Here is a 26204-nt window from a genome sequence, read left to right on the forward strand (position 1 = left end):
TTCTTCTGCTCCCCTATGCAGGAACTCTCAACAATTATTTTTGCTAAACAAAATATGAGGTCTGGGGCAAATATTTGGGATGCATTCAGATGCCAAGTGTAAAGAATGAGTGAGAAGGTGTGATGTCTACGAACAGAGCCAGTCTGAAAAACACTCAGTTATGGAAATGGCCAAGGTAAACAGGACTGCTGAAAATGTCTTAGCCCCCCACCATCCTCATGTGTGGGTTTATATGTGCCAGCAGAGCCAGGTTAACCTTAATTGTGTGCTGTTTAACTTGGCTGTAAACGGCCAACCCTTTTTCTAACTTGGCTCCAATTGCAGGTATCACACCTTTCCACTACTGACCTTTCTTGTCTAAATTGTTTTTTTTTTAATGCATATTAAATATTTTTGATCTACTTTAATTTCCTATGGCGTTTTACTGCAGAAAATGTTACAGAAAATATTTCTTCTGATAGAAAGACATATTTTAACAGCAAAAGTCTTGCATTCTCAATAGCTAGGCAGGTGAGTGATTTGTAAAACCTGGTTCTTTCTGAAAGAAGTGGTGTCAGAAAACCTCACTAAAATCTGATGTACTGTTTTTTTTCAGTGCATTCATTGGCAGAAGTAACTAGAGTGCAACTTTGTCACAACTGCTAAATAAGAAAAATATTTGAACTGTAATAACTGATCGGTAATTCTTATTTTCCTTTCAGCATCATGTTTCTTAATAACTTCTTTAATATGTCAACAGTTTGTTACTGTGATACTCTGAAATTTTGAGAAGATAAAATCCTTTGGAAGGTAGAATATTAAAAATGTGTCCCATTTAATTGCCTTTTCTGACAGTTTTATCTGCATGCTCTGTGTAACAGAGGTATTATAATTGCTGGTTGACAAAAGGTTTTTTATAAGTTTTGCACTTTCTGTAACTCCAGGTGTGATGCTCTCCATAGCAGCAGTGGCACACACAATCTGGGGACTTGGCCCAGTTCTTGCAGAATTCAATTGAAGGGCTTCTTTGACATCAGTGGATCAGGCCTTTCATGATGAGAGCGAGGAGTAATTATTTTCTGCATGTGGGGTGTCTCATCAGGAATTACGCAGTGGTGAGTCAGTTTGTTCTGGTAGTTAAGCTCGCACCAGACTTTCCCTTATAACTCCAATTTTGTCTCATATCCTAAAATCCTCAGCAACGTGACAGTGGAACTGAGGAGGGTGGGGTTTCTGAACAGTTAAGAGATAAAGCTTAGGTGGTCTTGGAACTGATCCCACTAAAGCCAGGGACAGCGTTAAAAAACCCAGTACCATTTGTACTAATTAGCAACTTTGCTGACAGCCTCTGGTGAGTAACTCATTACTGTCTATTTGTGCGCTTGGCTTATAAATCCCCAAACAGCCAGACTGTGTGCACTGTTGTACTTCAATATTGTTGTGGTATCAGACCTTTTCCTTGAACATTAGCGTGCCTCCTTCTTTCTCCATGCACAGCACTTGATGTATAAGTAGGTCAACGGCATGGAGACACGGCCCCTAAGAAGGAAGGGCTTCCACTATTTCTTTTTTTCCCCCTCTCCTGGTCCTGAAGAAGAGATGAATAAAATCTGTTACTTGCTGGCACCTCTCTTGCTGATGCTGCCTGTTTCTCAGCACATTTTAAATTTTCTCTGATTCGACCTTCACCCGTGCTTGTGGGCATGAGATCACGTATTTCAGTATGCTTTTCTTCAGTTCCCTCTGTATCTGTATTAGTCAGATCTGCTGGAATTTGGAAGAATTTTGAAGTACTTTTGCCACGGTTGCAAAAGAATGTTCTTTTTTCAATTTCACTACATAGATTCTGCTGCTCAGTGATTTTTCCCCTATCCTTTATCATAGGCCAGGCCTTTTCCATATGGTAATGAATCATTCCCCTAGGAGGAGTATCATTTGCTCAATTCGATGGACTTCTTACAATGCAGATACATGCATTTCTTTCACATACCAATTTGGTTTTAGTTTTCTTGCAGTTTATTGGCTTCAGTCTCTATACCCTTTGTGATCTGTTGCTAAAATTTCTTTTCCCAGCTCTAGTAGATATCTCCAACTATACTGAATTGTGTGCTGCTATGATGGTGATCCAACGCTTCTGCCTCCTGGATGCATAGTCTACATATTCAGTGTACTCTTTTATGAGTGTGGTGGCATAGCCTCTCCTGACAACATTAATAAGTATCCTGAGTCTCTAATCTCATTTATTTTGGTTATGATCTTTTTCCAACTTGTGCATTTAGAAATAATGGTGCTGACAGTACTCTGTCCAGTGAAGCTACTGCTGTGTGTCTATTGAAACAAAGAGGACAAGGATGTACCGACTTCTCTTAAGCACACATTTAGAGGACACTGCACAAAGAGAAAGATCTACGTGGCAGATTCTACTTTTTATTTATATGATGATGTGATGATAAGGAAGTGCCAGAATGAAATTACGGTTGTATTTTTCTCAGTAACATTTGTCTTGTTTAAACGAGCTTTTGCAGAAGAGCAGAGATGGGCTGAGGGTTAAATAACAGTTACAAACCAGCAGTCCCAAGTTCCTTTCTTTTTTTCTCTTTCTGGTTTATTGCAAGTCTTTGAACTGGTCACTTCAGTATTCCTTAGCTGTGGTTTCTCATGTTTTTCCCCGTTCCCTTATCTGTTTGGTGGGATGGCTCCTGCGTCATCACGGAGGAGCAGGTTTGGGAGCATTGTGAATCTCACTTCTCAAATGCCTATAAATGACTTAAGAGCTTTTTGGATGAAAGGGAAATTGTTATTAACAAACTGTTTTGGTGCTTTAACTCAAGACAGGCACCAGATTCTTGAAAATAACAAATGGCAAAGATTTTGCTTAAGGAGCTCCCCGTGGGTTTGGCTAGATGGGATTCTAATGAGCAGGTTTTTTATTTCTGGGAGACTCTGTATCTCCCTGCCACAATTATTCATGTTCAAATCCTAGAGCCAAATCCTGCCCTTAGAAGCATGTTTGCTTCTCCCACTGGCTTTCTTGAAATCTGCAGGCATTTTTCCTAAACCACCATTTGGCCTCCAGTTGTACTGTGGTCATATTTGTCTGTCCAAATGACTGTGGCTCTCCATTTATAATCTTGCAATTTGCAATATTTATTGAGATTCTGCTGTGGCATTTTGTTTGTTGTGTTTGTTTTTGTTTTTTTTTTCATTGCAGGCATCTTATTGTAATGATTTTTTTGTTAAATGGAACTGCACTGGTAATTTTGCTGGTTTTGTTTTCTTTCATATACTTTTTGAGAGTATTCCCTACAGAGTTTTGAAGCTGATTTCTTTGATCTCACTCTTACGTTTTGTCTGTCTAAACAAATTTAATTTTGCCTAATGTGTCTTTGCAGTTCCTAGTCACTATGGTATCTAGGCACTAAATTATAGCCCTCTTCTGATTGTTTTCTTCTTGTAACGAAGCTAACTTCCTTTCTGAGTGAGTGACCTAGTCATTGTCATGCTTTTGTAAACAGTTTCTTCTCTACCTATTGATTTCAGTCGAACATTAGCGACCGCCCGCTGTTTCAGATTGGGAAGGAGAATAATTGTGAGATAGGCATCCACATGCATATGCACACGGACTTGGACACCTGCTTGTGGCATGGACAACTTCTGCAAGTTTGTTCTCATTGAGAGTTGTAGCAACAGCTCCAGTCTGAACCAAGGCAGCACCATGGGAATTTGTGTAGCATTCACTCAAAGATCCGCCTGCATAGGGTAGGGATCCTAATTCCTAAATTTTGGTATTAGACTCTGCTGTACACGGAGAATGCGAAGCTGAGAACAGCTTAATGTATTTTTCACACAACTGATGCCAATAGCTTTAGCCATCTCTGTTTTCTTTGGGTAGGCTGTGACAAGCAGGAGGTAAGGAATGCACTCCTGGTTGAAAGGGGAAAATCCAACCCATTTCTGAAGAAACACTGCCCATGGATTTTGATTAGGAAAGGAAGACAAAGCCCTCTCAAATATGGCAGCGTCCCTCTATGAGCAGTACCCATCTCCTCAGATGCTTCCCCCTCTCTTTGCAACATAATGATATTGCATCCATTTATGCTAGATAGTTTGCTGGCAAGCACCAAAGAACCATCACTCTGAACTTTGGGTAGCAGATCTATGTGAGAAAATGATTCACAGACTACAGATTTATTGTCAATTCTGTTATGCTTAAGGCAGGCAGTAATTTTGGTTTTCACTGCCATTAGCTAATAATAGTAATTAATTAGTAAATCATGCCGTTGGGATCTCAGGGTGAACTAACAGGGAAAATGTAAATTAAAAAAAAAAAAAAAAAAAAAAAAAGAGGCCATAATATTTCTGAGTTTCCTACCACAATTGAGGATGTATGTATGTCCCATCGCTCCAAACTGGATTTCTGAAGAAAAAAACTTGCATCGCCCACAGCGCTGTCTGGGAAGTGTTTGAAGCAAAACAAGAAGCTGCACCAAAACTTGACAGAGAAGTGCTAGATGAAGGGGAAAGCAAGAGGGAATTGTGCTCCTGCACTAGCAGCTGGAGGAACAGGGCTGAAACCTACGCTGGGAAAAGCTCAGTCTTTCCTCTGCTAAAGGGGAAGTCTGTTCCTCAGGCAAGGAAGGGGGGAAGGAAGCCTCCCTGCTGAGCTCTCTCTTACAAGGAATTGCTGAGAGAATCAAAGCTGTATTCACATTACCTCTCCATATTCACATTACCCCTCCCACTCCAGCATTCACGATGCTCTGCTCTCCTTGAGGTAGGAGGGAAAGAGTCTTGTTACACTGTTTGGGTTTTCCCTAGTTTTGCTTTCTTATCAATGGGGAAGTTTGGGGAAGGAAACACTAGAACAAATGCGGGATTTTCAATTCAAGACCATTTCAAACATTTTTTTCTGGCTGAAAAAAAAAAAAAAAGAAGTGGGAGAGAAAAGAATTAAAAAATGTGAATTAGGCTGAGTCATTTTCACTATGAATTGTTTGCAGCTGTCAGAATCTGATCTACATACTTCACTATAGCTCAATTTCCTTTCCCAGTTAATAACACATTGAACAAACATACTAGACTAGACTCCCTTTTTCTTTCAAATAACCTCACAGTGGATATGCATTCCTAGTATAAAAATATCTCTATTAGCTTAGGCTATTTATAGAACATCAGAGAGCTGGAAGATAGTTAAATATTAATTGATTACCATCAAATAACAGACACTAAAACTCAGTATGTGAAATGCCTTCCTCTGCTGAATGAATTGATGGCAAGTGGAGCACTGTACAGTTGTGGTTTATGGGCTCCCCATTCAATGTAATGGGGAGGCAATGTGTTTGGCAGGGGAGACACAAGGGGTCTCCTCTGAAATCCCTTATCTCAGCTGAAATCCCTTACATGCCTCTGGAAGGATCAGTTCTTGGGAGCTACTGTCTAATCTTGGGTGAAATCTCTGGGCCCAGCCAAAGGTGGCATTGTGGACTCTTCCCAAAATCTCAGTTTCTTCATTTTTCCTTTCAATTGAAATATTTGAAAGCACCGGTGGTGACGTGGCACCACCTGTGTGCAGAATGTAAAAAACTCAGGACTGCAAAATATTTAGGTGCTTCTCTAACAATCTGGTTGGAAATAGCAAAATGCTGCTCTGGATTTTCTATTCTGTGTCTTTAATCATTGCAAGGGTTATAAAGAAAAGTAAAATATTTAAGAATTCAACCAAAAAAATGAATATGGAGAGGGAAAAAAAAAAAAAAAAGCTTTCAGGAACATAAGCCATTCTTTGGGTCGGAAAGGAGTGAAAGACTTTAGCTTAAAGATTGCTGCTTGTCAATCATAGGTGATTGCCATCATCTCTGAAGCAGGGCTTGTTCCTTCAGGATCTTCTCCATTTCTTTTAAGAGAGCTCAGTTGCTTTCGTAAGATAAATTATTTCCCTGTACAATTTTCCTTTCATCAAGTTCCAGTTCCCACCACCAGCTTTGGCAGTGGGACGAGCTGCCAGGGTGGACTATGGCTCTCAGGCTGGTGCCACCTTAGGGATGTTTTGAGATTTTGGGATACTTCTAAACCTAGGAGTGCTTGCTCCTGTATATTTTAAAGAAGGTGACTGATGGATAAGCTGCCCTTCCAGTTTTAAACATGCCTCATGGGGAAGAAGGAAGTTAGAATAAAGCAAGAAGAGCTTCTAAGGTGATGGCGAGTTTAACATCTGCCCTTGTTGATTGCTGGCAGATTGTAATGCACAGCTTGAGGTGTGTACAGGAAGTCTGCAGTTCCCCTTTTATTGCTGAATGTGCACATTTCCAAGCAAAGGTGACATTTTTGTATGTCAAAACAAAGGTAGGACTGCACAGCCTTTGAAACATCAAACTCAGATGGAAAATGAGGATTTAGCATGGCTTAATTTGGGCTTTATTAATACCTTTGGGGGAGAGGGATGGAAGAAAGATTAGGCAGATCAGAGCTTTAAAAGTCATAGATCATGCATTTAATAGCTCTAATTCTTAAATACTCGAAGGGCTTCATAAAGCCATTTTCTTCAAGTGCAAACTCTTTCCCACTTTTGACTGTTGCATCTAGACCTCCCAGGTTCTTTAAAGGAGCTTGCAAGTGAAAGTCTTCAGGTCTTTCCATCCAGAAGTGAACTTGTACAGACAGAACGTCTGCAACTGGCATTCTTAAAAGGATCCCACAGGGAGGACACGTGCAGACACACACTTTCATTCAAGATGCATATTGTATTATTTTGGGTACACAGTAAATGGGATTCAAAGATGAAGAAAGAGACTTTTGTTCCATGTGCTTCTATTTGCTGAACTGGTACACATCCAGAAAGACTGGATTTAAATGAAGTTACTGCTAGATTTGGAAAAATAAAATAAAATAAAATAAAAATAAATCAATTCTGGTGTTATAAGAAATTGATGGTTGGATTTCAAGGTAAATTTTATCTAAAACTGAAATATTGACTAAGGCAATATTAATACTTTGCTCTGTTCTCTTTGTTGCAAAGAGGCATTCCTCACTGCATTGGATTTTGCCATTAACACAATATTAAAATAATTTACCACAGACTTATTTTATTTGTTTTGATGCTATTTTAAACTAGCATTGTAAAGCAGCAGTTTCTAAGGTAGCTATTTTATAGTATAAGTACTTTTCTCAAATAAAATGAATATCCTAAGATAAATATTCCATTCTAAAACAGTAAGTTAGTAATGATTTTGCCAATGGTATTTGGTTTTTTTTTCACCATGACTGGGGTTTTCATATTGCAGTTTTTCCAATTGTATTTAACACAAATTCCAGAAGCTAACACAGCCTGGGATGCTGTGGCCAACATGGATGAAATAGCTGAGACCAGTGTGAGAGCACAGTGCAGGGGAAGGATATTAGTAAGAAAACAAATAATTAGACACTAAGGGCATGTGAGAGTAATTTATGTCTTTATGGAAATAATAACATTAAATACCCTCTTCCCCACTCATTTTCATTCAGTTTATTTAAAAACATTTTCTCATTTTAGCTGCTTCACAAACACCTGTCTCTGCTTCTAAGACTTGGCTGAGCAATGCTGATTCACTGGACTATGTTTTGCTGCATGATGCTGATTTCTAAGCATGCACCTTCACAGTTGCATGAGCTTAGGCCATCCTACCTCTGGAAGAGCCTCCTTGTGCCACCACTGCTCTGCACATCCCAGCACTGGTCATTGCTTCCAAGTATGCTGGCACAGGTTTCTTTTGGGCTGCCTGCTACCTCAAGTGGTAGTTTGGTTAGGCTTATTTTTTTTTTTAAAACTTCTGAAGAGTTCAGAGTAACCACTGGGGCACTGAGCTTCAGCATTTGGCCAGTCCTGGGGCTGCTGGGCTGGTGGCCACGGACTGTGTCCTCTCAGCCCCGAGTGTGGGGACAGAGAATTTGAGTGGACACAGAAAGCAGCCATCGTCCACCTGGCCTGGAGGGTGCTGGAAAAGCAATTACAGTGACTTGTTTTACAACCAAGTGATCATTTATCCTACTAACAAATTCTGCTCAACTCTGGGTATATAGGTTATGGAGCAATAAGTGTTCGAGTATCTATAAAATTGCCACTGAAGTGTAGATTAATGGGAGGCAAAGTTGTTGCCCAAGGGAATAACCAAGCTTCAGAAAGGCATGTCCTAAATCAATTAATGCTGAGAGCTGGCAAAAGAGTGGTGGTTTTTGATGGTTGAGCATAGGGTTTTGGTTTTCAGGCAGGAGTTGCCACTTTCATCTCTTCTCACTCAGACAGGACTTGATAATATCTGAGAAAGCTCCTGAAAAATTTATGAATAAGATGGCCTATTTTTTTTTTTCTTTCCATCTTTTCCTTCTTTATTTATTGCTACATCTTTTTGAATGGGCAGAACCAAACCATACCAGCACTACTTTAGGCACTCTGCAGTGGAGAATTCCTTTCCCTCTTAGTGACTGACATTAGCACTTCATGGTTTCTCATCTCCCTGAGCATCATGGTTTGGCTGCCCTCTCCCCGACTCATCTTTCAAAACCTTAATTAAAACACTGTAGTTGGTTCCACTGCCTTTGGAAGCAATTGTTGTCTCAAAAAGTTGGCTAAAAAGGAACGTGGGGTCTCCAGAGCGTCGTAAGAAGTACAAAAACTGACTGGTCCAGCACATGATCCATGATGCTGAAACTGTCGGGGTCTATTGCAGCACTTGGGAGAGGTTGCACAGGGCTTCAGAACTGCTGTCTAAACCACTGCTGTGTTACCAGAAGCCCAAAGAAGCTGTCTCCTAGATGTCTTGCTAACAAGCCTCAGAGATTTGTATTGAGTAGCTGACTCTTCTGAGCTCACAGCAAGAACCTTTCCGCCGCGTTTCTATCACCAGAGCAGTGCCAGCCTGCCCGCCAGTGCTGTGCCGAGCTGACACAATGCAAACAGCTCTGTCCATCAATTACCAACAAAACAGAGGCACCGCTCTTCCCACCACGGCTCGAGTGCTGCGAATCAGTGCGATGCAGGGCAAGCACAGAGCAGCTGGAGCAGGACCTGCACTGCACCATCAGAGGCAGCGAATGCAGAATGAGGCAACGATGTTTTCTGATTCCTCTTCTGCTTTCTGCCCCCTTTATTTTTGTCGTACAGAAGTTGTTTTCAGTACTTTTCTTGACTTCTCCTTTTTTTCTCACCATCCCTTCCTCTTTCCGTTTCACCTTTGCCTTTTAGCTCTTTCCCCCGCTCTTCTCCCTCCCTTTTTTCTCAGCATCTATTTATTCCCTTTGTCTCACAAATCGTCTCTCTGCTTGCCTTTCTTTTTCCCAGCACTTACTGTATTCCATGTGTTTTTGCAACTCTAATGCTAGCTTGTCTGACAAAGAATAAACTCCTATTTATGGAAAATATATGCAGCTCTATGCACTGCTAAAACATGTTCAGACTGTTTGCTCACAGTTGCCCTGCACAGATAGCGTGGCACTGCTAACAAATGGACTGAACAGCTACCATTTCATTTACCAAAATGAAGAGCCAAATGCCACGCCAGCACACACCTTTGCAGTCGCACAGATTTTGTGCCATGTGTGCCACAGGGGTTCAGGCTCTTCTGCCTGGATCCATCTTAAACACATCAAACTCTTTTCTCCTGTCAGTGAAACAGTGAGGTCTGGTCATTAAAATGCACTAATCTCCACTCCCAGCACTACTCACCTTGCCCAGGAATGGACAGCAATTAGTTGTGCTCTGCAATGTAGACCGATACAAATTCCTGAACTTCTAATGATGCTCATCTCATGATGCTCGTGTCTGCTTTTTGTCTTCAGCCAGTATTTACACAACGAAGTACATCTATCATCATTCCCAAATTACCTTTTTCTGGTGAAAAAGGAAAGATGTCCTTTCTGCTTGTGTTTCTTTCAGCTAGTGCTATTGTCTGGCAGACTCGTGCTCCCCTGTCCCACACCCTGACATCTGCACAGAAGCAGGAAGATGTTTATGGAAGCAGGTGAATCATTGCTGAGGACCAACTGGTACCACAGTTAGTTTTGCAAAAACTGTATTCAAGGTGGAAAAGAGTGGAAAAATAATTTGGAGATCCTGAAAACTGGAATCTTATTCTGGTTCTCATCATTTTAATCCCCCCTGAGCCCATCTTCTGTAATAGATGTCTTCTGCTAATTATTCCACTGCCAGTTCAAGCTATAATTTTAGATCACTCTGAGGAAGAGGTATTATCAGCTGATTTGTTGGGACAGCTCTGAAGTGAAAGGAGCAGTGTGGTGTTGTGATTTCATCTTGTGCCTCCAGATTAGCATCTGAAAGCAGCAGCACTCCAGCCACGATTCGTTTTAAACCAGACTTAGTCTTCTTGCACTTTCTTGCTTAGAGTATGGTAAATAAAGAGTGAGCATTTCTAAGGCACAAAGGGTAACTCTTCCACTGAACCCTGGTGTGAGTTGTGTGCCTAATTCCCATTTTGCTTTTCTGAAAGCACACGTCTCTTCTTTGCCCGTGTGCATGCCCCACATTCCCATTCAACCCTCTGCACACAATGTGATTTCCTTGCAGGACGACAAACCCTCTGCCGTAGCTGAAATATGGCCAGGGGTATTTTTTGTCAAGCTGCTGAGACCAGGTTCTCCACTTCCCACTCTGCACTCGTTGGGTGATCAGATCCTGAAGTTAGCAGTCGCATAAGACCTTGTTAGCTGCTGCTGTCTGTGTGCTTTAAAAACAACCACGAGAACAGCAACTCAGCTGGGGAGAGCATATGCAATAGCCCTTTAATCATCGCCTCGGCTCCCCGTGTCACGATGCGTAAGCTTTCTCATCAACGAGGCTGGGAGCACAAAACCAGAGAACTTCTTAAATATTTCAAACATCTGCGTCTTGTGCTACCAGATTAACAAAAAAAAAAAAAAAAGAGAGAAAGAAAGAAAAAATCCTCTTGGATCAAAAGTGTCTCCTTATCAGGAAATGAAGGACAGGAACAAAAATACCTTCCTCCTCCATCTCCTCCTCTTCTTTTCCCACCTCAAACTCGACGACAGAATTCTTTCATCTAACGGCTCGCTGTAAAACGAAAGCGGGGTGTTTACAAACGGAGCTGCCCGGTGCACACCGGCGAGATGCGGCACCGCAGCCCCAGCACAGCAGCGGGGGGAGCAGCGGCCAGCAGGTGTCTCTATGGGTGCCTCTGCCGGCCGGGCTGCGCTGCGCCGGGGGTTTCAAACGCCTTCCCTTCCCTCCCTGCCTGCCTGCTCTCTGCAGACACCGAAGCCTCAGACTCTTAGGAAAAGGAAATACTTTATAAAGGTTTCTTTATTCTCGTTTTCAATCACAAGGAAAGGCGGGTGGACCTGGCTTTAGCCCGCTGTATGCTCTCCTCTGTATTTAGGCAGAGAGACTGCAGCACTGAGGATAAGTGCTGAGAGCACCGAAGGAATTCGTTTCAGAGGTGGGAGAGGAAGGCTGGCATCCCCCAGCCATGTGGCTGCAGACTGCTGCATTTTGGCTTGGCTGGGGTTCAAGGCTCACCGCTGGAAATGCACGCCTTGACCGCGTTTTGGAGGAGCTCTCCATTGGCATGATCCACATCTTTGAGAACACAATTGTCTGCCACCGATCCGATCGTCTTGCTGTGACCGAAGTGTTTATGCAATTATAAAATAGGGGATGATTTCGATGCTGTATCCTCTCGTGGAATTACGCTTGGACTTCATCCGTAGAGACAGGGAAGGGATTTTGTTGTTTTGTTTGATCACTTCTTATCACAGAACTTTGTTTGACTCGAACCACAACAATACAAGCATTCAAACACCACCTTCAGATGTAATATTGATTTATAAAACAGCAGCGCACAGCTGCTGAATTTCACTGTTGCATGCAGAAGGTCTTCAATTCCCAACAAATTACTGGCATTTTTACCTATTTACAAATTAATGTTTCCTCTGAAGTTTGTGTGTTTCTTATTATTCCAGTCTGCTTTCTTTAGTTCCTGCTTAGAAACCTTGCGCAAGTGCATTACACAGTGATAGGGCAACTTTAGAGCATCAGTTAAATTGGAGTTAAATAAAAAAAAATCTAGATCAACTTTTTATCCTCAGGCAAGTTATGCACTGAGTAAAATTAAACCACTATATGTACTTGTAGATCGAAGAACCAGAGGTGGAGGATGGGTCAGAAACACTAAGATCAAAGTTTTCCCTCTTTGAAAAAAATCCCTTTGAAAAGCCCCCATGCCACCTATTCTGCTTGTTAATGTTTTGACTGGAAGTGTCTGGCAGTGTCATCAGCAGCAGAATATTTTTTAAAGGCTTTTTTTTTTTTTTTTTTTTTTCCAGAGCTGGCTCTAATAGCAAACCGATGGATCCTTAGCAGCCTCTGTTATATGTCTCTTAAGGGAATATTTTTGTTAATTGCAAATATTTGATTGACAAACATGGGATGCAATTAGTAGGCAGGCACAGTAGGAATGTGCAGTGAACTGGATCTCTGAACCAACAGATCTCAACTCTCTCAGCTTGATCTGAAATAGGCTAGAGCATTTAAACCATATGTTTCCCTCAAACTTTTTCTTTCCTCTGAAAATTCCTTATTTCCCTCAACTAACCTTCTTTCACTCTCTGCACCAAGGGAGCTAATTCATCTACTGCGATCGCGTCAAATAAAGACAGAAAATTCTACACAAGCTTCAGACTTATGCTGCTTTTTGACCGTGGCAGTAAAAATTAATGTGGACAAGACTATACATGCCAGTTGTGCCTTACAAAAGCCCTAGGTGAAAGAGAATACAATCTAATTTAACTTTAGACATTTTGAGCTTAATGGTCTATTTAAACAACCTGGTACCATCTGACTACATTTATCAATTATATTTCTTTTTATTTATACAGAGTACTGTCTTTCTGGGGAGGCTATAATTAAAACTTATCTAGATAAATGGTGCTCGGATTCTGCAGCATGAGCAGGAATTCAAAGGACATCGGTGTTTTTATGTGCTCTTTTCCATAAAAAGTTTAAAGGGAAATACATTTCAATAATTAGAATAATATAATTGCACGAGTTTTTACAATTACAGCTGAAGTTGTCAGCAGGAAGTGCCGTGTGGTCTGCAGACTGTGGTGTTGGCACCTCAGAAGAAGCCCTTTCTGGACGAGCAGTGCCTTTTCTCATGGGGTTCTCCTTGCTCCCTTCTTATGGCAAAGTCTACCCCTCAGAAACATGCTGGCTCTTATGGTTTGAGGCAGTTCTGAGCTCTCTGGCCGGGTTGTCAGAGTGACCCCCAGTGCAGGTCAGCGTGTGATGCAGTGTCAGGGTTCTAATCTTTGCAGGCCAATTGCAAGAGTCCATTTCCCAGATTCCCCATTAGGCAACTTCCTGCAGCTGAAGTAGGTGTGTTGGCAACAGGACAGGTTTTATAGGGCATGGTGTTGCATTGTCAGGGGGCAATCAGAGGGAATGGAGAGGTCGCCTTCTCCTCACTACTGTTTTTTGTGCATGGAATCCACCAGTCTTACCATGGCCTAATGTTATTCATAGAAGACCTCCATCTTTGAGTGCTGTGGCATGCAGCCATGTGGGCAGTGTGAGTTTATACGTACATCCACCTTCATGCTCCATGAAAGCATGTATATTCATAAAAGCACGTGAAGGTGCTGATGAAACTCTGCTCGTTTCTGAAGGGCCCAATCCCCCCAGCATTTCTCCTGCAGGGAACTGCTCCTGTGATTAAGGCTGACTCACATAAGCGTTGCAAGATCCAGCCTTTAATTTGCAAATCCCAATAACGATATATGTTAATCAGACACTTCATCAGTGAAAAGAGTCCTAGATCTGTAGTATGGTGAGGCTATAAATACAAGCTAGATTCCTTTAAAACTTCCTTGCAGAATTTTGTCCCTAGAAGGGAAAGTGTTATCTTGCTGCTGTCTGAGTCCTGACTATAAGATTTCAAACTCATTATAAGCAGCCCCACAGAACTAGCAAAACAATTATTTCCATCTGTAACACTTCATGCCATGTATTTATAACCCTCTTACTGAAGCAGGATTTAACAGAGACATTCACAAAGCACTCTTTTTAGGAGATTGGACAGGATTTTTACAGAAGGGCAGATCAGGAAGGTCCACTGCAAAGCCACAGTTATTTAGACAGAGCTGCCTGATGAGCAGATCTGGTGTACTGCAGAGAGATGGGAATGCTGGACCAGGTGTACACGTGGACTTGCTGAGGTCACCCTCGGTGGGACCAGTCCCTTGCAGATAATTTTTTTTCCACCCTGGAGCCTTTGTTGTGTCTCTCTGTTCAAGTGCTTGACAGAAAATGTCCACAGTCGGGCTGTGCATAATATATGCTCTCAATTTGTAAAATCTTTCTGTGCAACTGTGTGAAAGGGGGACTTTGTCTCAGGCTTTCCCTTCGCAGCACCACAATTTAAATGTTGCCGTTTTGTCATGTTAATGTAGTTCACTGAAAATACATAGATTGTCCTTAACTAATTGGGGAGGGGGAGATGATCACTGTGGCAAACTCGTAGCACGTAGTGTTCAGAGCAATGCTGACACCATTTTGGTGAACACAGGTGATGAATGGTGTTGACATGAGCGGCTGCAGTTACACAGTGTGCGTATACACAAATTATACCACCATGTGTGTTCCTCTCTGTTATGAAAGCCTTTTGTTTATATATACCCAGCTATACATTTACACATTATGTAAATAAACACACATATGCCCATGCAATTTAATTGAATATATGTCTGTGGGTTAAGAGGCATGTTACTCTGATGAAAACATCTTATGGTACCGAGTAAAAATATTTCCAACATGCTTCTGAGCCTCCTGTAGAATTTAAGAAGGAACTGCAGAGCTTCCCTTAAGGCAGTGGTTAGAGTCATTCAACACGAGGGCATGGCGCTCCTCCAAAACCTGTAGGCTGTTGAACAGCACTCTTAAAAACCCATCAGGTCTCATCTTTACTCAGCTTTGCCATCGATCTTTGGTACATGCACAATGGAATGTTACTCTCAGAGTTCTGTCTCAGATTAGGAATGTACTCCTCAGGCAGCATCCATGTGGGTCAGTCCTTCCGAACGCCACCTCCCTAAAGCCACTGCAACACCTCTGGGTGGCATGGAGTGCAACTCCAGCTACACTACAGAGTCAGCTTAGGGGCTGGACTGCGGGGAACTGAGGCGGTGGTCTCTTGCTGTAAAATGCCTCTGGGAGCTGCAGGGGGTGGTGGGGCCCACTGCTGAGCCCACCAGAAAGGAATGTCCATCTGTGTAGCCATCAAGTGCTAGAAGATCAGCTTGGAGAGCAACAGTAACGGACCCTTGGTGCCAATGGGCCAGGTCCATTATTGGTGGTACCAGAGAGTTCTTCAGAGCGACTTGAAGGGGCTTGGAAGCACCAGAGAACTTCAGCAGGAAGTTTTCTACCTTCTTCTGCCTCTATCCCCCCCTCTGCCTCAAACCAAATGCTGAACGTGTGGATTTCAGCAATTCACAGAGGTGAACAGCATGTTCTGCACACTCTGCATGCCCATGAGCAGGCGCAGGGCAGTCTGGTGCAGGGGCAGCAGTGCTCCTCCTGCTTGCGAGAGCATGCACTGCATGCTGCCATTGCTGCACTCAGCCACTGCGCTCCCAGCGTCTTTGTTACCATTGCCTGATAAATAAACAGCCCGAAAATTACAGAACTTATTATGGTAATTGAGTGAAGAAAGGGAAATGCAAACCCTGCTTCGCTATCCATTACATTGCCACCACTAAAGTTGCTAAACCTGCACTACTCAAATGATATTGTAATATTAGCCTTCTCTCTCTTTTCACAGTGATTGTTTTCTGTCCATCTCGGGTTGGATGTCAGTTCATTTAGATTTACATCAAGTAGTAAATTAAAATAATCACTCAGCAAACACTCTCGGCTCAGTTTTCTCTTTCAGTCAGAAGTTGCGAGAGATGCTTGAAGCATTCAAGCAGAAAATATTGCTGTCTAGATATTTGTCCTCTGGGTGATAAAGGAGGCATTGTCTTGGGACCCACTCAGGCCTCGGAGCTGATAGTAGCTGTGCATCACAGCTGTGAAGTGCGCTTTGTTATGTGTCTGAGGATTAGGGTTCAGGACCTTGTTTTTCTTGAAATACCAGACTGATCAGAGCTGCATATGTTCGGGGGAAAGCAGAGGTCGATGGTTCTCTGTCCACATTTTTACTAGATTATTCTTGGACAGAACTCTGGGAGAATACCCTGCAGCTTAAACCATCCCAAGAGTTTTTCATATTCTGCATTATAAACATCATGGAAAAAAAAAAAAAAAAAAAAAAAAAAAGCCCTAGTTTATCTATCTGCATTTGAAACAAAAGACTACAGCGGCACAGCGAGGCTCTGGGCTGTGGACCCACATTGGAGCAGGCTGAATTTACTCCTTTGTGTTCTATTTACAGTATAGCTGCCCGTTTAGAGGCACAAATGCACCTTGATATAAAAAGGAAAAAAAAAAAAAAAACCAGCAACCAAGCAAAAGCCTGTATTTTATCAAATAAGGTGTGTACAGAGGCACTCTTAGTGAAGACATCACCATAAGTTAAGGTAATCCTTTCATTACAGTCCCTGGGTAGAGATTGAATCCATCCCTTCCAGAACGGGGCCCTGATCAGTAGTCAGAATACTGCCCTTGGAATGATTGATGTCATTCATACAGCCCGCTGGTAGGACAGAAGTGAGCCCAGTGCTTTGCCCTGTACAGCAAATGCCTAAGGACCAGTTCCTTTTATTCCTCTGCTTGAAAGGATGTCAGCAGGCACTCCTTGTAACCTCACAGTTCTGAGCATCACCCATGCACCTTTACTTTTGAAATGAGGCCAGCACCTCCCTGACATGTCAGTGTGATGGTTCAGGTGCTCCTTTTCCACTGATGGTCAAGCCCAGGGCTGTCTGCCATGGCACACAGGTGATCTGAGATGTGAGCTTGGGCTCAGTAGGGTCCACGTCTGTGTGTGCCAGCTTGGGCACAGCTGCAGACCAGAGAACCTGAGCACCTCCTGCCCTCCAGCCCTGGTTTGTGTATCTCTGCTGTGTGGAGAAGACTCCTGGCATGTGTTGGTTTGGGGGCTTTTGGCAAGAATGAACCACAACTCTTTTTTCTGCCTCAGCAAATTCGTTCCCAAGTGACCAAAAAGAGTAACTGCAGCAGGATGCAGGCTGAGGAGCCTTAGTGAGGAGGTGACAGTGTGATTACTGTTTGAATCAAACTCCTGATTCTCAGCACAGCAAAGGTAGTATTCTGATCTGTGTGGCTAGAGGTGCCCCTGCTCCAGCCTTTGCCACGGCGATGTTTGTGGAGCTGGGCACTGCCATGGGGCACATAAAGCATTGGCTGCTGCTGCCTGGCAGAACTGCTCTGCTGCATTTGTGCATGTCTGCCTATAGGAAACTGGCATTGTATGAAAGCATTTATCAGTGAAGGTATGCTAACAGCAAACTTTCAAAAAAATTACAGGGCAGCAATCAGTGTCACATTTGTTTGTAAGTACTCTTTTATAGTTGTTTGTTGTTTTTTTCCTCTTCTTTTCCACTTTTTCCTTTCTTAGGAAATGACCAAAGGGCACTGACCTCTCATTTTGTGCTTGCAGAAATCTTCTCTCTCTTCCTTATTTCTCCTCTGGCTGCTTTTATTTTCTTCTTGTTTTGGGGTTTTTTTCTTACTTTTTGTTTTCTTATTTAATACTCTGAAGAGGTTAGGTCTGTCCTTCTCCACACTAGTTCAGCCATCCTGTAGCCCTCTCTTCTGCATGAACTGTTGCTGCTGATGGGGTTCGTGTATTACTGTATTCTTTGAGCATTTTCCTCTTCCCTCCCTAATTCATTTTTCCCCCTTCTTTGGCTGTCTCATACTTCTTTTATTCTCTCTATATTCTGGCAAAACATATCCAAGCAGCCACTTGCTGTTTTTCTGGGCTGCTCTTCCCCACCCTCAGCTATGTGCTCTGCAGAGCTGATCCCAGTGGTGATGCCCTCCCAGTGCCAGCCCCGCTTTCCCCTGTGCCATCTCTCCCTTCTGCACTGTCACACTCTGTAAGCAGTGTGACACAAGGACACAATGCACAGAGCCATGTTGGGAGGCAGAGCCCTGTACCTCAGTGCATTGTCCAACTGCCCCAATGCTGGCTGACAGCAGTGCATGACGAGGGCAAGCAATGGTAGAGCATGTTCATAACCCTTTCCAGCCACATCTATCCCAGTGCTGGGTGTAGGGACTGTCCCCATGAGGGCCAGGGAGCCCTGACACCTTTTTATATTTTCTTAGCTAAAAAACACAAACCAAGCTCCTGTCTCAGAGCTGGGCAAAGGAAGGGAGGGAAACCTTCCCTGCTGGTAGTCATGCCCTCAGCTCCCACAAAGGACATATGAGGCTGGAGCAGCTCAGGGAGAGGTATTCTGAGTGTGTAACCAGCACATCAGCCATTACATTAACTTTGTGGCCTTATATTAGCTGAAAATCAGGTCTCAGATCTTGATCTGAGTTCTTAGTGAAAGAAACGTCCAACCATTCACATGGCCATATGAAAAAGCTTGCTGAAATTATTCAGAGCATACATTGGTAGATTGCTGGATATCTCAATATCAGTTTGGATTTGGAAGTGCTTAAATTATCAAAATATTGACATAAATCCATATATGAAACAAGACACTTCTATCTGCAAGTGGTGCAGCTTGTTTTTTTTACTACTGTCACCAATCACAGTTACCAGGACCCAGACTAAAGGCAAACACTGGAAGAATTTCCAATAGATCCTTGCAATACTAAAATAAAATAAAATAAAATAAAATAAAACAAAATAAAATAAAATAAGAAGAGAGAATTTCCTGACTGCAGGAAAAGAACTGCTGGGGTAGAAGGTTACCAGGGCCTCTGACTCCTTGTGTGTAGCTGAAGAGAGTATACAGAGTGTTCAAACACAAGTAGGAGACCTCCGAGAGCAGCAACCACGCAAATCAGGGCCGGGTGAGAGAATGCAGCAGAGAGGAGGAGGGTAGCTGTCCCCACACACCCTCTGCTGGCAGGAGAGGTTTCAATGAGTCTTTGAAAGAGGTGGCTCACAAAAACTTCGTTTTGAGCTCTTGCTAAATTGAGAAATGTCAGAAATGGAAGTGCTATTCTCCACTTGGTTCTCAGGGTCTCTGTGTGCACCTGACTGGCTGGTGCTTTCTGAGAAGTGCCAGCAACCTGCTCTGAGTTCCCTGTGTTGTAGTGCCTGGCAGAATGGCAACACTTTGTTATAAATAAATAATATTTGCAATGTACTTGTTACATATCAAAATTTTGGTGTTATGCTTGCTGTTACGGGATAGGAAGAAACGTGCTTGGGTTTTGCTGTGGACTCACCAGTGTGACCCTTCCTGCAGAGCAGGCTGAGGTCTACAAAGCATTTTGGAACTACTTGCTCTAATTAACTGACAGGAAGTACTGGAGGTATGCAAAATGCAGGCAAAACCCTGTGTATTATGTTTGAATATTTCCTCCCTCCAACAACACCAATAGTGACTTTATGTTCTAGAGCTTGGTGGTGGCAGAAATGGGACTGACCCTTGGGTTTCCTTTGGAAGACAAAGTTGGCTCCTTTCCAAGCAATGCCATTCATAGCCCAGGCTCAAAAGGCAGCTGAAATAGCAGACTTGGCTGCAGCTGCTACCTGGAAATCCAGAGGCTGTTGTCATCCTTATTTCTTCTGTCGCTAGTCAGCTGGAAAGCACAGTGACCTGTGAGTAATGTGGCCATCCCAAAGCCATGCTGATAAAACCTTTACACTGCTGCCTCTCACCATCTCTCCCTTTCTGTTTCTCTGAGATGTTCTGATCCAATCTTGACTTCCTTTGAGGTAGGGCATTCTTAATGCTCTACCCCCCTTGGAGAGTCAGAGAGAAATGATTTTGAGTTGTTATTTTGTTTTGTGTTTGCCAGACATACTTGTCTGCAGAGCTTTTGTACGAGTGGAAAAGGACGTGACTGTGGCCATAGTCCAGGGGCTCTTCTGGACATTGCTCTTCTCAGTCGGTAGCTGCTGTTGCACAGCAGAAGATTTTCTGAATCCCAGCATGCCAGATTCTTAGGGGACAGTAAACTCCCAAGTGAAGCTCAGAGAAGCCCAGAATTGGGAGATAGGAAATCTCACACATTCTTTGCTCTCCCCACCTTCTTCTCAATATTTACATATTTCCTGGTTACCACTAGGCAGTCAATCCACTTGTTTTGGTAATCCTTTGCCATCTATACCACTAATGAATATTTTTTGTTCATTCCTTACAGGTCAGCATGGTGGATATTATGGCAGATTTCTACAGCCAAGACACAAATGTTGACAGATTTCCAGGTAACTGCCATTGTTTCTGATCTTTCATAAGTTGCTCTGGGTGTTGGAACCTTTTCTTCGATTTTAGGCTGCAATTCTCTCTCCTCATCTTCTACATTTGTCACCTCATGATCAGACTGTTGTCCTGAGTTGCATCTAAGTGCTATAAGTGCTACTTGGAAATGTGAAGCGAAGGCTGCCCGCTCAGTATGCAGCTCTTGTGTCCCACAGAAGCCTTTGACCAGAAACCCACAGACCTGCATATTCATATCTAAGGGGATTTGCTTGCATTTTATAAAGATATAGCTGCTTCAGCACTTACTGGATAAAGAACTGTCTTTCTGTCTGTATGATCCTGCCACAACTGTGGTTAATGGAAGAACTCAGTGGCAAGGCAATTTGCTTGTCTCTACAGAAACATTCTCACTTTTTTTCACTGGACAGAGCCCTTATCTACTTCTCACTCCTTTAAAATGGCTGAGATTTACTTTGGGTTGCTGCAGTGGATCTTAAAATATTTCATGGTTGCATTAGTTTCATTCTTTTTTTTTTTTTTTTTTTTTTTTTTGAGAAACTCAAAATTAAAGTAATCACATGCCACAGTAGAAACCTACAGCTCTGGGTGCAATGGTATGAAGCCTGCCGTGCTATGACCACCCTGAGCCCTGGCCCTGCTGTGACACCAAATCCATGGCAGTAGATGTGTGCTGCCTGATGAGGTTGTTCAAGGCAGAGCTTTGAGTGATCAGATGAAAGTAGGCTTTCAGTTTGACACTCAGTCATCCTTGTTATGAGAGTGTTTGTACTGTAAGCTCCTTGGGGCAGGGACTGTGGCTTTCTGTATTTCTTGAGGCTCGCCAAGATTGTGGCCAGCATTCTGTGAACCAAAGCTAATAAATCAAAGCCAGCTTTTCCTCACGTGCTTCAAAACCTACTCCATTTTGGAACGAGAAAACCACGTACAGCTCACTGCAGGCTTTGTCAAATTATTCCTCCCCTTCACACTTGGGCTCTTCTTCATTTTCCACACACTTAATACTCACCCAGCTCCTTTCTGTAACTGGCAGCTGATCCAATTACACACTAGAGGTAGAAATACTGAAGTCTTACAGTTCAAATGTGGAATGATATGCATAGTCACTTTGTCACTCAAATCCTTAAAAAAAGAAGAAAAAAAAAAGAAAGAAAGAAAGAGAAAAATCAGACTAGCTCGCCATAATTAAGGGCAGAAAATAGAGCACACAGTTAATATCTCCATGGTTTGCTCAATGAGGAAACTGGAGCCATGTGGCTTCTCAGATACAATCACTGGCTTTTTCCTTCTGGGGCTACAGTTCAAATCCAGCTTTAGGTTCTAAATTAAATGAGTCCCTTTAACCTCTGCAAGTGCACGAGATCCCTCCAGATCAGAGCTGAGGTTACTGACGTGTCAGCGTGGTGAGCCTTGCATTCTGCTACCTCTGCACACTTAATGGCATAAACAAAAGGAATTGAGGTCCAATCCTGGCAGAAGGCCAAGAATCAAGAGCTGTGTGGCCATCAGCACCGAGAGAGAGACACTGAGATAGGAAAGCCTGAATTATTGTAGGGCACAATCGGATGCAGAGCCACATCAGGGCTTTGCAGGTCTCACTCACTGGCGCTTCCTGCAATGAGGCACTTCATGGTAATGAACTCATCCGCTGCTTGCAGGCAGTGAAGTCTCAAAGGTAGGCTAAATCTGGGGTCAGTGGGATGGTGCTGTGTTCTGCCTGAGCTGTTTTCTAGAGTCCCCAATTTGCTTTTCATTGCATTAGCAGTACAAAAGTGTAGCCAGAGTCAGGTGTGGGATCCCAGCGGCACCATCCGGATGTGCAGCTCTTGAACTGTGCAAGTTGCCCGTGCAAAGCTGTGCCAAGAGAGAACTTGTTTGTCAGTAGGAAGGATCCTACGTGTTCACTAGGGATAACAAGGAATCCCAGTAATACAGTCCCAGTAATAATGATTCTCTTTGAATTAAGGGCAAAGCTAAGATGCTGGCATTGCACAGCTAACTTGTTTGTACAGTTGGCATTTAGCTGCTGCGTACACAGTGGACTTATGTGCCTACTTCAGGAATTGCCTTTCTGGGAAATTCTGGTTCAGTTTCTTGCTATACTTTTGTTCAAGCTTTTGTTCAGTGAGCCAGTTGCATTCAGAAAGCACGCCTATAAAACTGTGCAGTGGCAGCCCAGTATCTACCATTACCAAAAATATAGGAACATTCAAAACCTCCAAGCTCCTCCACTTCCCACCAGAGAGCTAGAACTGAGAATCCCATATGGAAAAAAAAAAAAAAAAAAAAAAAAAAAAAAAAAAAAAAAAAACCCTCAATAATTAAAAATCCCTATTTTGCCCAAATAATTCCTTTGTTCAAGGTATGTAAATGTATTTGCCTGCTTGTAAACTCTTTCATTAGCAGTAGTTCCCTGGCTCAGTAATCTGAGCTTGGGAATAGAGAAGTCTGGAAGGAGTGTTACTCTGAAACAAAACATCTGTCTTTCAGTCAAGACTAAACTGACAAGCAACAATTTAGTTGTCTAAACTCAGAGCTTTCAGGATTTCAGACTACATAAATGTCAAGATGCCTAGGTAGGGCTCAAAGGTGAGCGACAGTGTCGGCAAATATACATTGGAACTTCAATTATCCAAACCCTGATAACTCTCAGTTACCTGAAGTTTAAACACGTCTCCCCTCACCCTTAGTTTCCACATTTTTCTGTAAAATCCCTTTGTACAGAATTGCCTATGTCTTTGCCCAGCTTCGTCTGTAAACTTGAAGAGCTCGTCTCCAAAGGAGCTTAGTGTGTCTGCCAGATCACCCTTTCTGACAGAGTCTGTAATTATCCTTTCATGTTACCTGTAACATTTGAATGGAAGTATTAAAATAAATAAATCATAGTTTTAATCTTTGCTATCTCCAGCTACATTCCACTTCTCCTTAGGCATGGTGCTGCTGGGGCACCTATCATCCTCAGCACAGAGCATGGAAATGCCGCTGCTTTAAAGATACTGCAGAGAGGGTTGTGTCCTTTAGTTAGTGGATTGGATGGACTCTGCTGGTCAGCAGAACTCACTATCAGTACACAGACAAAAATCTTCACTTAGTTCCTCTGCTGTGACATCTTTGATATTAACAGTGGATAATTTTTGGGCTGAGGACTCTGAGCAAGAAACTGGCACCACGAGGAAGAGCAAAGGGATTTTTGGCCCCTCATTGTGGGCCTTCACTCTAGCTGAAGGCAAAGAGCCTGATCTTGCCAGAACAAATGGCATGAGATGTGGAAGACCCAGTATTCAGAGGAAATTAAAATCCTTTTCCCCATTTGGAAGCAGAATTATGAATGTGAACTAGAAGGCAAAATACAGTCTAGTTTCATCTGTGGCTTTGTCTAGGAAAGAAGACAAAATCAAATTAATAGGGTTGTTCAATTGTAGGTTTTGTAGATATAAAAAAAATCTCATACTCCTGGCAGCAAATTAATATTGCAAAATAAAACCAGCAACAGAAGACAGTCCAGAGCATGCCCATTTCAATATTTAGCAAGTCCTGGTGTCTTAGGTGTCCCATGGTGATCAAAATCAAAATAAATTAAAGTTGCGCTTTAATTGAATTGCACAATGACATTTATTTAAACATTAGTAAACAGATGCAATTTTGTGCAATGCCTTAAATTACATTTCTTACATATGCATTTAATTTAAATTTATTGAGATGGTTATTTATGTTAATAAAATAATTAAAAGCAGTTATTTAAGAGTAACTATGAAATAACTGTGTAAGTACCTATATTAATAAGACAGTTAGTTAAGGGATAATGTCTATTGCTTTATAGTGTAATTGCAACAAACAGCTGCTGAGTTTGATTAAGAGCTGAAGAGGAGCTAAAGCATTTGAGCAATCTCAAAAGCTATTTGTTGTAAATGTTCTACAAAGCAGTAGCTATTATTCCTATTGTTAAAAAGCCATAGTATAAACATTAAAATATAACTCCTTAGTATGATGCTTTTTTCTTGGCATATACAAGCACCTCTCTGGGAATGGTGGGGCTAGAGATGGGGCTTTGGTGGAGAAAAAGCTTTCTGGGAGGGAATAATTTGGTTGAACACAGCTTTGTTCACATCTCCTCCATGTGAGAATATACCTAACTGTGAAGCAGGGCACTGTCTGTTCTTGCAGGCTGCGTGTTCAGTGTTACCATTAAGAAATCCGTAGCTGGATCTCTTCCAGATTTTGTAGGAAAATCAGCCTAAGCCTCAGGTCTGACCTAGAAATTTCTTGAGCATTTTGCTGGAGTGTAAGGAGACTTGAGCATACAGTAAAAATCCTTCCGCAAGTTTGTCTCTGAAATGGCTGCTGCCACTCCATAACTCCATCATTAACACACGAAGCAGACACTTCCTGGTCCCCAAGCGTATCCTGCTTTATGGCACTGACACATACCTAAACCACAGACCATTAATTTCAGTGGGATCAAGTAAGCAGATAGGCATTACTTGTATTGCAGTTGTTATTTACAAACTCCATATTCTCCTGCTTCTGGGCAGTGTGATCATATGCAAGCTTTCGCCTTTAAGATTTTTGCTATCTTTGTTGCAAGTTTTGTAGTAAACTAGGAAAGGGTTGCATGATTACTTGAAAGCTCTGAATAGTAAACTCTGCCATGTTGACTAGACACAATTGGACATCTGGAGTCAACTCCATTTTCCTGCTCCTAGTCTGTGCACCTCTGTGCCTCTTTTAAAAGTGAAAATCTCACAGAGCCCAGAAATGCTAGAAAAGGCTGCTAAGCAAAACAGTACCAGCAAAGATTTGACATGTTCCTGGTTTTGTAGTGAACTAAGCTGGCCAGGCCCTAGTGACAGATTTTCGAAGGAGGATGAGAACATGTCCATGTCATCCTGGCTCTCAATTCCAGCCAATGAAAGGTGGGTGGTTCTGTGCTGCTGGGAACTGAGCTTGGGAAAAAGGTACTGAAGCCCATTTGGTCAAGTCCCACCAGTGCATTCACACTGAGGCTGTAGGCCTTTTACATCAAAATATAAGCACCCCAAACAGCAGAGAAAATGGTGTTAGGATACAATCACAGTTTCCCTCTTTTACACCTCTATTCCAAAGGAGGTAATTGGTCTTCGGCCAATCACTCATATATAATATTTCTACAAAGCCATCAGGAGAAGTCAGCTTGGCAAAGCCCTGTCCCAGCAATTAACCAAGTGCCAGCGTGCTGCTAACACCCCATGGAAAGGCTTTGCTTTTTCACCAGGCTCCTCCCCAGGAGCACCACTGTGGTTGGATCCCCCCAAGCATCCATCAGAAGCTGAGATGGGGCACTATGCTCTACCTCAAGAGACACTTAGGGAAGCCCACACAGCACACTGTCTCCTTAAGCTGCTGGGGCTTGCAGACCTTCCTAACTCTACCCTGGGGAAAAGCTGTAACAATGGATAAAAGATTTGGGCCTCCCAGCTTAGTTACAAAGGATTCTCTTTACTCATCCTCTTAGTGAGATATCCAGTTGAATGCTTCTTGAAATCTTTCAAATATTAAAAATAAAATAAATCTTCTTATTCCACTCCTCAGCGAGGTTCCCATTGCAGTGCCCTGTTGTCATACAATTCAGGTCCGCTAAAATGTCAGAAGCCCCCTTCTGTTCTGTGGCAGCAGCCAGGTACATAGAGAAAAGGTTGTTCCATTCTTTGAATGAAAATGAAGGGCAAGAGCCCTCAAGCACTGAGAAGGGGAAGGTGTGCTGGATACTAACTAATGGCTGTCTAGCTGTGGGCTGCTCATTGCCTCTACCTTGCCTGGTGGGGATCTGGTTTAGAAAAGGGCTGGAGAAAGCTGTATTGTTGCAGCCAGAA

General features: G+C 42.6%; 2 long non-coding RNA genes across 16 annotated transcripts in view; one reads left to right on the forward strand and one right to left on the reverse strand.

The window, feature by feature from the left end:
• Positions 1-26204, forward strand: part of LOC128078361 (uncharacterized) — a 456397-nt gene that overhangs the window by 404180 nt on the left and 26013 nt on the right. For all 15 annotated transcript variants that reach the window (XR_008205608.1, XR_008205603.1, XR_008205623.1 and 12 more), the window contains one exon: positions 20279-20342. This is a non-coding gene — a long non-coding RNA (uncharacterized LOC128078361). The remainder of the gene's footprint in view (positions 1-20278; positions 20343-26204) is intronic.
• Positions 6431-11095, reverse strand: LOC128078387 (uncharacterized). The gene is made up of 3 exons (XR_008205628.1): positions 10966-11095; positions 9520-9611; positions 6431-6840 (listed from the first exon to the last, which is right to left on the reverse strand). It is a non-coding gene; the product is annotated as an uncharacterized LOC128078387 (long non-coding RNA).

Source organism: Tympanuchus pallidicinctus, unplaced genomic scaffold, assembly GCF_026119805.1.
Source record: "Tympanuchus pallidicinctus isolate F22 unplaced genomic scaffold, pur_lepc_1.0 scaffold1, whole genome shotgun sequence".
Classification (NCBI taxonomy): Eukaryota; Metazoa; Chordata; class Aves; order Galliformes; family Phasianidae; genus Tympanuchus; species Tympanuchus pallidicinctus.